A 13,692-nucleotide genomic window follows, 5' to 3' on the forward strand; every position below is an offset into this window, starting at 1 on the left:
AATAAGCCTGCATTCACATTTCTAACCTCGAAAGAAAGAACAAAGAAGAAAACAATGGGTGGACCATGAGAGAGTAACATAAAAGTGATGTACCACAACTTTCAAACATGATATGTGGAACCTAATAGTAGTTGCTCACAAAGGCAAACTCGGTAGTGTACAGAAATGGTCAAATGACCGTAATCAACTAATCAATAACCAAGACAAAAGAACAAAGTAAATCAGTTACAAACTTCCTAATTATTACTGTATGAGTTATGTTTGGTTAAAGCTCATGGTCCTGTGTGCTACAAATAATGACATGTAAGAGACCATTAAAAAACACAAATACCTAAAAGATCGCAATCAACCTGTGTACGAGTGCAACCAGTCTGTCTTGTCCCAGAGAGATGCCCATGCGCGTATCCAGCTCAATAGAATTTTCCAAAGAAAATATTATACATGAAGACAGCTACTTCTACTTGGTCCAGTCAGTCATGTGTTGTTGGGTATAGTCAGTACTCAATAATCAGCTGAAAAGAAAATGATAACAATCAGGCGCTGTAATGGTCGATGGGCCTTTCTTCTATCATAAGACTAACTTTCTTGTATGAAGTTGATATGCGTTTGAATTTTCATGGCGTACCATAGAAGATCAGATAGCTAGTTCTCAGAAAATAAGAATGAAAAAACATATACTCAGTTTATTTGTTTATTTATTAAGCTAAGATGCTACTACATGACTAATTACTGAAATAGTCAAGCTGCTACTAAAAGTTCAATTGCAAACGTATGACAATCTGCTTTTGGGTCACTCTTCTTTGTGAGACTTTTTTCATGTTAAATTTTCTATGTCTGCCGCTTCAGGCCAAGGTGCTATCCTTCAAACTTGGGTTTGCCGTGTGGCTAAGTGTCTTGTCCAGCGGCTCGGCCGCATAGGAGGGCATTCTTGGGGATAAGGAACTTGTCATCCTCTCATTATCAGGAGGTATGCCAATTTTTATAGTAGTATTTCCCAAAGCCGTATTGTAAGTAATTTTAACAAATTAAACACAACCCAATCTTCTCGACTATCAAGCGTTTTCATAAGAGAACATAGTACCCATACCTGAACATTGTACCGTGAAATGCCGTCCCTCAAGTTGTAGATTTGTCTACTTGCCAGCAACCATTTTCCTCCATTCAGTCTGCCCAAAATTTAGGATTTGCTCAGATTCAAATCACGGAAAGTAAAGCCACAAAGACAGGAAATCGCTCCCATATACTTGAAACAAAGGTCGCGCATATGCATACCCAACGCTACCACAGGGAATCAAATTCAGTTGCTCACGAACTTCATAAGATGGCTAGAATGTATGGTAGTTGTGAGTGGACGGAAGTACTCCTAGTGAGCTGCTTCCCCTCCTTTCATCTAATCTGATACTAAATAAAGAGGGGTTTCAATTTCAAAAATTAAAAAATAACAGGGTACTAATTGTTGGGTGGGCGGGGGAGGCGGAGGCGGTGTAAACTAACTGTCGGTGCTCTCAAATGATTTTTTTTTTTAACTTTGAGCTGATGACCATTTTTTTGCGGGAACTAATAATAGTAGTTTAAACAAAAAATAGTACTTTACATATCAAACAGAATCTGAGCCAAAATCATAAAGTCCCTGCTGAACCCTGTGTTCAAATCAGAACTGACACGAGACATCAATGATCTGAAAATACCTATGAGACGCCATGGCATGGCTTAGACTAACGGTTCCAGATACTATCAGTAAGAAAAGAGATGTATTATACCATTACCTGACCAACAGTTCCACAAATAAGCTGTACATGACTGACAGGTGCAAATATACTACCTCTTATATTTAGGAACAGAGGGTGTACAATAAAATAGTAAGAAACAACCTTCTTTTACGCCCAATATACTATCGTTTTAGAAATGCACTCCATATTGTGAGTTGAATCACCTTTTAAACATGCAGAGATCATAAATGCTAGTAGGCTAATATTTCCTTGCGGCTCGGCTTCTGTTGTTTTAAATGACAAATATGAAGTCATTTTATTGGCTGGGAAATTTTATGGCAGTCTGAAATGACTCATTTTACATCATCCCTTTATCTGCAATGATCTAAACTCCTTTTGCTGAAACTCGTAGCAAGATGGTAGTCTGAATTCATATGAATAAGGCAGTGCTCTAAAATCTATTTGCTGAAATTCATAGGAACATGTGTATGCCTCTGCTTACCTTTCATGCATTAAAATAAAGGAGGCTGGTCCAGACGCGGCGGTGATTCTTCCTTACTTCTCGCGACGGTCTACTGCCAGCCACTTGATTCCTTCTTGCCGTAATACTTACTATATATGCACGCACGTGGTGATTCTTCCTTACTTCTCGCGATTCAAATGTTTGGACGAGATATTTCAGCGCAAGGCAGTGAGATACGCCAAGGCACGCACGCAAGATGTTCCACAGAAAGTGAAGTTAACAGAACAGAGTAGAAGAGGCACCTTGATACCGGGGAATGACATGCCGAGCTCCTCCTCGGGGATGATGACGGGCCACTTCTCCCCGGCCTCGCAGAAGATCTGCTCGGTCTCGAGGAGGCGGCCGCAGGCGAGGATCTGGTCGCGCATGCCCTGCGCAGTGGCATGAATGTTTCCCTTTTTATGAAATATATTCCCATGAGTAATAAGTAATAACCTGAATTTGTCTGGATGCTCCTTAAGTTAGGATGAAAATTCTTCATCAAAAAGGTTGTCGGTATTAACCACACCAAGAGCCAAAACAGGCCACAAACTCTGTAATTTGGTAAGGTCTCCACTGAACATACATGCTTAGGTATCCATGGTAGGGAGCAACACAGTGTGCCAGTGGCAATCATAATAAGGGCTCCATTTGGATCATTCTCAGATAGGAGCATTATTGGGACCTGGTTACACACAAGAACTACCATGTTGGCGCGCGTTGCGACGCCTGTCGTTTTTTGGGTAAAATGGTAGAATATTCTCTAATTATATGAAGTCATAATGCAGTGAAGTTAAATTCGTATAGACTGACTTGAACAGCTTAACTAAAGGTCAATTTGAATTTGCAGCAGGCCATGCAATGCCATATGTCATGGACATGCACACAAATTTAATGTTTACATGCACCCTTAATCATACAATGAGGCTTCATTGATTGAGGGCACCCAATTTTAATTTATCTGGTCAGAGAAAAACTATAAAAAATTTAATGGGTACAACAAACAGACCATCGTCTGATTCTATTTTCTTGCTATTAATTTGGATCAGCTAATTTGTGAATCAGGCTTCAACCAAGTATACTGAAGAAGTGATTTCATAAATGCTACATGTATATTAATTCAAAAAACAATGTTTAAAAGGACAAGATTTAATAGGGAACACATTAATGCTATAAATTTTTCTTTTTTGCTTTCTAAGAGGATTAACTAATTCCAGTATAGTCATGAACTATGTGACATAATTTGAAAACATGTATGTCAGAAAGCACCTAGAGCTTGGAATCAAAACAAGGATAGGAGATTTGCTTCCTGAAGTCTCGGGAGATTATGGTTGATGAGTACACGAACCGCAATCCCACTTAGCTTGTCGAAGATATGCACCTTGTATTCCTTGGATCTGACCATCATTAGAACACAATAATGGGAAAGCACTTCAGAAAATGTAGTAGCAGTTTTGGTGCTCTCACTGACTGAAAGTTGTGTGATTTTTATATTTTGCTAAGCCCAATACGACCAAAAAATGAAAGAATGGCAAGAGCTGCAAGTGCACAAGTTTAGCAATGCAGAGTCATGATGCTGCCACTATACCTTGAAAGAGGAGCTTCAAATTTTCCATAATGCGCCAACATTTAGGCTGAACCAAACCATCAAAGGAAGGCTATACATAGATAAAACATGTGGATTTCATTGCAAATATATTGTGCAAAATAGCAACAATTTTTATTGTCAGGACGGGCAAGCCCGCCATCAAAGGAAGCACATCACCATACTAACAATATTTTTAACAATATAGATCCAAGTAGTGGCTGCGGGATGGCACAAATCATTCCATTATCCGGTGCATACTGAAATAATCTTCTTCGTCACAATTCCAGTAGCTTTTAGAAGTGCCCCTGGGACCTAACTGCATTTGGAAACTGTCAAATCTTTCATGATAAGATGAAGCCAATATTTAAATTGGAAGGTTATGCTGGAATCACGATGCCTCCACAAGACGAGGCGCAGAACATACAGAAGGTCAGACAATTTTATATGTAACCATTTGAAGATCCAAGTCAAATCACTGGCATCAACTTGGTTGTATATTCCAATCTCTCACCAAATGGTGTGGACACAAAGAGAGAAATCCTTGCTATGAAGCATTTGAAAATAGCAAATTCAGGATATAGAAGGCACTGTCTTGCTCCTACTACTAAACGTGACTTAGAATGCATAAGAAGAAATGGATGCTTGTGCTATGAAAGATTCAGAAGTACCACTAAATATATAGAAAAAAATGTGATTACTGGAAATTAATTTATAAGTGCGATTACTGTTGTTTCTGGATATAGAAGGTACTGTACAACTCTGTTGTGTACTAGAAATTAATTTATAAGTGTGATTACTATTGTTTCTGGAGATGTAGTGGAGCATGATGGCAAAGGGCCTGAAGGGCAGGAGCAGTGTTGATCTTGTCCGTGAAGATGATGATATGACTGATGTTGCTCGTGGGAATAATAATGTCTTACAACACAATGAAGTTTCTTATAAAAATATACACAATGAAGTGCAAGCAGGCTCTAACCATGATACTGGCAGCATCGGAGGAGGACCATCAGAACTTTGAGGCAGATAGGGCCATCGTCGACGGCCAGGACCCGCATGCCGATTGGGAGCTGATCCCTCTCCCTCTCCCTCTCCCTCTCCATCAAACCCTTCCTGGCCTCCATCATCATGGCGGCCAAAAGCATCCCAATTTACACTAATTGAGAGCAACCTAATAATTAAGAGCAAGAAAAGTCAAGCGCTGGACATCAACACCACCTGAACACAACCTAAATTACTCACGGAAGAAGAGAAAATCAGGGGCAAAAAATTGTAGGTGGGTTTGGATTTCGGCGCACCGTTGGAGAAGACTCATCCACCATGCAAGCAAGTCGACATGCTCGAAGCGGAGTGCCCGCGTCTTCCTGGCCGGAGGAGCCGTGCTGGTCACCATCTCCTCCTTCCCCTCCTAGAGCCCCCGCTCATCCTTTTCCGCCACCTCCCCCATCTGCACAAATCCTAACCTATATGAATCAAGAGGAGGCACCTATTTGTTCACAAATCCGAGACGAAGCACAATTCATACCTCTAGTGCGAGACGAACGGATCATGGAAGATCTTGCCAACGACATGGTCAATTGTTGAATTGCCTGCACTGTTGGCTCGTGATTGGGAGGTGAGATACCCTTTGTGGTCGGCGGATCACGGATCGGGAGGTGAGATACCCTTTGTGGTCGGCGGCGGCGGCGTCGCCTCTGGGAGGTCGCGGCGGAGATCCCGGACGTGTTTGATTAGTGGTACGGGAAATGCACATGGCCAATGGGCGTGCGTTTTGGCTGAGGATGGTCATATACTAAGAAGAATGTCTTCACAAATTTTTAGGGAAATCAAGAATATATAAATAACACTTCCTTCACAAAGTGCTGCTCTAAACAGAATAGGAAAATGATAGTAATGGCGCACCTCTAGGCAAACTAATGGCGCACTACAGGTGCGCCATTAGTATCTGGTATACTAATGGCACATCAGTGGTGCGCCATTAGTAAAAAATACTAGTGGCGTGGTACTAGTAGCGCATCAGTAGTGCGCCATTAGTAGGCAAAACTAGTGCGCCACTAGTAGGCCTTTTCCTAGTAGTGAGGTGCTAGGAAGAAAATTATAACATGCATTAGCAGCCAAGTGTTTGATTAGCGGTACGGGAAATGCACATGGCCAATGGGCGTGAGTTTTGGCTGAGGATGATCATATACTAAGAAGAATGTCTTCACAAATTTTTAGGGAAATCAAGAATATATAAATAACACTTCCTTCACAAAGTGCTGCTCTAAACAGAATAGGAAAATGAAAAGTGTTGAATTATTTTTGAACTTGGCAAGGAAGGTTTTTAACATATTTGATGAAGATATGATCCAAACAATTTATGAGAATTTTTTGAGAATTTTTGGAATGACAGAAATATAGGTTGCTTCACAACCTAGGGCAAAAATTGACACATGGACATGACACAAAGGCAAAACTGATGAGATGGCGCCTAGTCATCACAATCCACCACAATTTACAAGGATATGACCATCTATATTGGTCGTTAACATCTAGAAATAAGGCAGCGGACCAGTGATGTTTGCTTTATGACCTTTCTGACTAAAATGGTCGCAATGGTTTACGGTTTGGAGCCCCCCCAACAGCTTTTGAACAATTGGTCTCAAATGGTCATAGATCTATGACCAATTCTTCCAGGGTCACTGACAGAAGGTCACTAGTTGACATATTTCTTGTAGTGAAGATCCAACTACTTTACAGATCGTAGGGCAACCATACGACTAGCATGGCTAGGCAGATGCATGCCACATACCTGCCTGTGTCGGAGCTAAATCCGGCATACCTACCGGTATGGATACTAAACTAGGCGTCATGGGATGATGATACCACGGGCATAAATTTTGCCCAGGTACACGCTCTTCGAAGAGATAAACCCCACGTCTTGTATGTGTTTTCTTGTGTTGAAGTGTGCATATAGTACATATAAACTACCAAAAGATTTTTGATATGTATCTACAAGCCTGGCCCCTCGGTTTATATAGCACACTGGGGGTCCTAGCATACATGAACCTAATCAGCTACATACAAGGAGGTAGATCCCTCCTCAAATCCTATATCTTGTCGTGTACGTCTCCCTTATATGCACCATGGGCCACCTGGTGTGGCCCAGGATTGAACCAACAATGGGTCCTCGGCGCAGCCCATCAGGCCAGGAATCCATGTGGTGAAAGACCTATAAGCGTAGCCCTTGAACCAGTCTTCTAGCTGGTAGCACCTCGGATTACCCGAGTTACTCGTCTGCTTCGGCCACCAGTCTTGAAACTGGTTCAACGAGAATCCTCCAAGCAGTGTCTTCTTGCAGCCGAGCTGGCGTCCCCACGGATCACATTGGGTATTGGAAATGCCGAAGTGAGAACCGAGTTGTATGCCGGTGAAATTCTCCCACGTAGCTTGTCGTTGGGCGGGACAAGTTCCCGCGTAGCATCTCAAAAGTTCACTTGCTCGGCTCTGGCAGCCCAGGCTAGTCTTATCCACAGGCCCACTTGGCCATGTGTCTGTCTTGACCCGATGGTCGCATCAAGAGGGGCATGCTATTGGAGATATTATCACATTTTTGACTAATCTAATCCACGAGTAAACAGTAAATATGGCAAATACGATATGCATCTCGTACCAACAACTTAGCATGTGACTCGTACAGCACATCAAAATGAAGCATCTGTGAACACATCATATATGACTAGCACATGAACGAGTAAATGAGGGATGAACAAATCATACCCTCCGGTTGGCCAGGCCAACGTGGCGCCGGCGGCAGCAGCCTTGGCATCGTCCATGGCCTTCTTATTGGCGGTACTGTCTTCGACCATGGTGTCAATGCGGGATAAGTAGTGGAAGCAGAGGCGGACGGAGATGGGGATGGATCGGGAGCAATTGCGTCGAGACCTACCCAAAAACCTTATTGCCGTTCTCTCGGGCAGGATCTTGAACGGTAGGGTTTCAGAGGCACCTCCTCTCCGAACCAACCGTGCACGCGGTCGTTGGGATGTGATTGACGGAGGTAGCTCAATAGATGACGGCTAGAATTAAGCAAGAGGGAGTGAGTGAACTGAACTAGGTCACTCCACACTACAAGAAATATGTCAACTTGTGACCACCACTATTAGTCACTGAAAGGTCACAAATTTCCATTTACGACCTTTTTGTGACCAAAAATAGAAGGTCAAAAGCTGGGCGTCGTAAACTGACTATAGCGACCTTTCTTCTGGAATGGTCAAAGATGTTTACGACCAAAATATTCCTACTGTGGCGTTTTGGTCACTAGAAACCTCCCCCAGGCCACGTAGGCATCCAGCGTGGCAAGCTGATGTGGCACAAGATTCAGCCCGGTCTAATTCGATTTTCTAGATGGGCCGAGCCCATTAATTCAGCCTTTTTTATATTTTTTTCCTGTGAATTTTTGGTCGACTTCATGGGCCAAGCCCAACAATTCGGCCTTTTAATTTTCTAGGCCATGGCCCTTTTGCAGACCATTTCGTTAAGCCTTTTTGTTCAGGTTTCCCAGAAGTAAACAATGTTCCAGTCCACTATTATTTGGGCCGTAGCCTTTTTAGAGCCCATATATTATTTGGTCCAATAGACCATTTGGTCTTTTTATTCACTGATTTCTAGTTTACACACTTGAACAGCAAACACTCAATAATTCTCTTGATTAAATGATTAAATTTAGAAATCATTCAGCCAAATACACACAACAGCGCATACAATCCGCACGTCCAACATCAACTAAAACAAGCAAAAACAGATACACAAGCACATACAAGTGTGCTTACAAGCAAAAATAGATACACAAGCACCAAAACATGGTGCAACATCAACTAAAACGGTGGTGCGCATCTCCAGGCCTCTTCTGATCTTCCGTCACAGCAGCAGCAGCCTAAACAACATTAGATCCTGATCCAGATCACCAAAAAGAAACATTATTAAATGTTTAGAGACAATGCCATCAACATGAGGCGGTAATCCAACTTAACACTTTGTCAACATATTTTACATGTGCAATGGTATTGAGACAATGACATCAACAAGAGAATGCCTCTTGTAATTGCTGTACGCAGCTCTATATGTACCATGTACTAAACACTTAGGAAGTACCAACTACAGTTTCAGTAAAACTATGTTGATCAAAGGGACCAGGATAAACAAATAGTTGAGAGCCTCTTTCTTTTTGTTTGAGCAGTCATGGGCTCGCAGAGAAGGTATAGCTACAGAAGTAGAATATGACCAGTTAATATATCGCAGAGAAGGTTTTTGTGCATCAGCACTGAATCAAAGAACATATTCTCAATAATTTAGACACATCGTTTCCAGTTGTTGCAACAACAGCTTGAGGCTGCTTCTCTATTCTCAATAATTTGTGCATTAGTCATTTCTACAGTTTTAGTAAAATTATAAGAACACAAAGTAAAACTTCAAAAACTAAGTCAAATTAGATGTACCATGTACGCATAGATTCAAGTATGATACTAAGTGAGCAGGTAGAATCATCCAAGCATGGAGGCAAGTGTCTCACCTGCGGCAACTGACCAGGAGCAGCTAGAGTAGCACGGCCGGCCTTGAGGTCTGGGGCATCCACAGCCTGCCTGGCATCGGGTGCCCAGACCAAGGGGAGCATCGGGGCGTGCCTGCACGAGGAAGGAAAGCAGCATCAGAGAGTTGAAGGGAAGAAATCAAAGATGAGGGTACCTTGAGGAGCAGAGCAGAGCAGAAGTACTATAAATTAACAGGGCAAGGGTCATTGTTATCCTGGTGGCATTGACAGGCTGCAAAATTGCCTCTACAGTTTATTGTTTAGCTATGATAAATAAGTTGGTACAAGAATGATTGTGGCAACAGTAGATACAGTAAGAATGCAAAGTACATTTAGTGAGAATTGTATTCTTATAATTAAGCTACCAGCAGAGAAGCAGAAAACTGCCAAACAGTCTGGCACTAACATATAGCGCTAAGGCACTGACTGCAGTACAGAAAGCACTCCAAATTCAGATGTGCTGGACCAATTCAGAACTTCAGATCAGCTCAGAACTGTTTCCCTGATCAGTTCATCCATTGCTAACAAATCTATACAGAAAGTAATAAATTGTACCCCCTAATAGAGACCAGGAATTGGGCCAAACAGCTCGTGTCAACTGGCTACCATTCGAATTATTATTGTACCATGGCATAGAAAAAATTCAGTAACCTCACTTCTACAAATTAACCTGGTGCTGTTGTACTCCTACACCATTCAAGCTCATGGTCGGGATAAACAATACTAATAAGTAATAACCCATAGATAGCATGGTACACAAGCAAGCAACCAGTTCATACTAGCTATCTGAAGGAACAGCAAACAGTGACAATTGACAGCAGCTGAAGAAAAATACGATCCTACTGCTACTCTCATCCATTAAACTGACATCATATAATACAAGCTATCTCAAGGAAGGAGAGAAGGGAATATGGGGTTGGCGTCGGTGAGTAGGTGTATGATCTCCATGGTGTGCTTGATGATGCGGGCCGGCATGACATTCTTCCTGTTCTGCTTGGCCTAGTAGCGCCCCGCCAGGACAAAATCAAATCAATAACTGATGAGTCAAAGACCAATCAATCTTAATATGTCGACTGACGCTTCTGAATTTACTTGAAGAAACGTATTCTCACTTACAGATTTTCTCCATCAAGTACAGGGACGAAGCTGCCATAAACGGCCTTGACGAGAATGTTCGCCTTCAATGACCTGACAAACATGATTTGAGATGGCAAGTAGTTTCTCAGCAAGGTAAGATAGATAGATGCCACTCCCTCCATCCCACAATAAAAGATGTTATTACATCAAAAATACTCAAACAACATGGCGCAGTACACTGTAATTAGAAGCGCGTGCAGATTTAAGATCGATGTGTGCATACCTGAAGGCGTCTTGGCAGAAGTGAGTGCTGAGCTTCCCGTCCGCACCCTTGACCAGGTAGAAGTAGACAGCGGTCTGCTCCAACAGGCCGTCGTCGACCAGCACGAGTAGCCTGAACGGGCCGAGCAAGCCCCGCCCCGCTGCGTCGGCACTCGCACTGAAAAAGAGAGGATCAATGAAACTGAGAAACTTGTCCGAGTAGAACTAGATAGAACAATATTGAATGTCTATCTAGGATAAATTTCACAACGATTTGAGCTGGATTTTAAGAACTGAGAAAGCTAAGAGCTAAGAAAGCACAACCATGTAAGCACTCAAGGTTTTTTTGGTGGCAATTGTTCTCGATCTAATTGTGCAAATGAATTCAAAACATCAAATGGATTGCATATGAATTGATTCTAGGATGCAAATCAAATCATCTAAAGATGGACACACAGAGCATCTCTAAAGACAGACACATAGAGCATGGCAAGGACCAGATGCTACGTAGAGCTACCACCTAGGCAGATGGGATCGAGTGGGGGGCAAAAAGAGAGAGTGGGAGGTGGGTGACCGACGGCCTGAAAACGCGCCAGGCAGCGAAGCCGGGGCCTGGAGGTCTCCGCGACGACGACCACATCGCTCTGTGTGAGGAGGGAGGGAATCCACAACGCATCAGGTAAGGGAATGGAAGAGAAAGGAAGAGCAAATCGGGAGAATATCTTACCTCGACGAGCAACAGAAGGACGCAGACGGCCGAGCGGAAGCAGACGACGACATGGAGATGGAGCACCAGGTCCAACCCATGGGGGCGCGGATCTGGAAGCCGACCCCATGGAGGAGACGGAACTCCAGGTCCAGGCCCATGGCGGACCTGTCAACCACAGCTGCCGCTGCTGCCATGTGGTTGGAGCTCCAGGTCCAAGCCCTTGCGGATCTGGGAGCCGGCGCCGCCACCTGACCTGCTCACGCGCACGATCTCCCTCTTCTCTTCCGATGAGGTGAGGGGAGGTGAGGGAGGGAGGAGAGGGCAGGAGCTCCGGCGGCGAGGTCGGAGGGAGAAGCGGCAGCCAGGATCTGGCGTCGGAGGTGGCGGCGGCAAGGGAGGAGTGCAGCGCTAGGGTTAGCGCGAGAGAGAGGAGGGCTTGCTGCCGTGGGTGGGGTTCGCGAGAGAGAGGGGGGGTTGGGTGGGGTTCGCGAGAGAGAGGGGGGTTTGCTGCCGTGGGATGGGATGGATGGATGGACGGATGGACGGATGGATGCCAGGTCATCGATCCAAGACACAAGTGATTCCACCAATCAGAATTAAGCTTAGGTAGTTTTGTTTTTTTCTTTTGTTTCTCTTATAATTTTCACCCTCTAATTCAGGGTAAACATTCAACATATTAACCACTTATAGTTTGCTAAAATGAACAAATAGTGTGCACATGTGTGTATCTTGGGATGACAAACAATGTTGATTTGGGGGTTTTCACTTTCATTGCACAAAAGAGCCATTTCCATTTTTCGAGTGCCCAAAATGAGTTTTTTGTGAAGAATCTACCATATATTTGTTGCAAAATTGGACCAAATCATTTTTATAAAATACTAGGACATGTTTAATGCACAATTAACACAATGGTTGGGTGTCAAAAGCCTTGATCCACCTTTGGTAAAAAAGACAAATTCCCGCCGATTCATTTGAAAGCGGGTCAAATTTGAACTGCAGTTGCCTCATAGTTTGCTATTTATTTTTTCCAAAAATCATTTATAGGTACATAAGTACCTATTTAATCAGAGAAACACCAAAAAAATTCCAAGATTCAACCATTAGCTAGGAACGGTCATTCCCGCCGTTTTGACCGCATTTTGAAACGGGCATAAAAAATTAAAAAAAAATCAAAAAATTGGGAAACCTTCGCATTGTGTCATGATATGTGGCCAAGTTCCCAGGAAAAATAATAAACTTGTAATATGGAAATTATTTTAAAAAAGTGTTATCAGAAACGAGCTATCACGTGTGGAGATCAATGGCTTTCAAGCCAAATGATCAATCTTATGGCCACATTCATGGCATAGTTTGTTCAAATGATCTCATATTGTGCACAAGGGTGCATATTAGAATGGCAAACAATGTTGCATAAGGAAGTTTTCATTTTCTTTGGACGAAAAAACCATTTTTCATTTTCCGAGTGCCCGAAAGGAGGTTTTTTTGTGAAGGAACTACCAAATAATTGTTGCAAAATTGGACCAAATCATTTTTCTAAAATACTAGGACATATTTAATGCACAATTGACCAAATGGTTGGGTGTAAAAATTTTTGATCCACCTCTCGTGAAAAAGACAAATTTCCGCCGATTTAGTTGGAAGCGGGTCAAATTTGAACTGCAGCTGCCTCATAGTTTGCTATTTATTTTTTTCAAAAATCATTTCTAGGTACATAAGTATCTATTTAATCAGAGAAACACCAAAAAAATTCCAAGATTCAACAACTAGCTAGGAACGGTCATTCCCGCCGTTTTGACCGCATTTTGAAACGGGCATAAAAAATTCAAAAAAAATCAAAAAATTGGGAAACCTTCACATTGTGTCATTATATGTGGCCAAGTTCCCAGGAAAAATAACAAACTTGTAATACGGCAATTATTTTAAAAAAGTGTTCTCAGAAATGAGCTATCATCTCTCAAGATTCATGGCTTTCAAGGCAAATGATCAAACTTATGGCCACATTCGTGGCATAGTTTGTTCAAATGATCTCATATTGTGCACAAGGGTGCATATTGGAATGACAAACAATGTTGCCTAAGGAAGTTTTCATTTTCTTTGGACGAAAAAACCATTTTTCATTTTTCGAGTGCCCAAAAGGAGGTTTTTTTGTGAAGGAACTACCAAATAATTGTTGCAAAATTGGACAAAATCATTTTTCTAAAATACTAGGACATATTTAATGCACAATTGACCAAATGGTTGGGTGTAAAAAGTTTTGATCCACCTCTCCTGAAAAAGACA

The sequence above is a fragment of the Triticum aestivum genome, chromosome 5B (genome assembly GCF_018294505.1).
Source record: "Triticum aestivum cultivar Chinese Spring chromosome 5B, IWGSC CS RefSeq v2.1, whole genome shotgun sequence".
NCBI lineage: Eukaryota > Viridiplantae > Streptophyta > Magnoliopsida > Poales > Poaceae > Triticum > Triticum aestivum.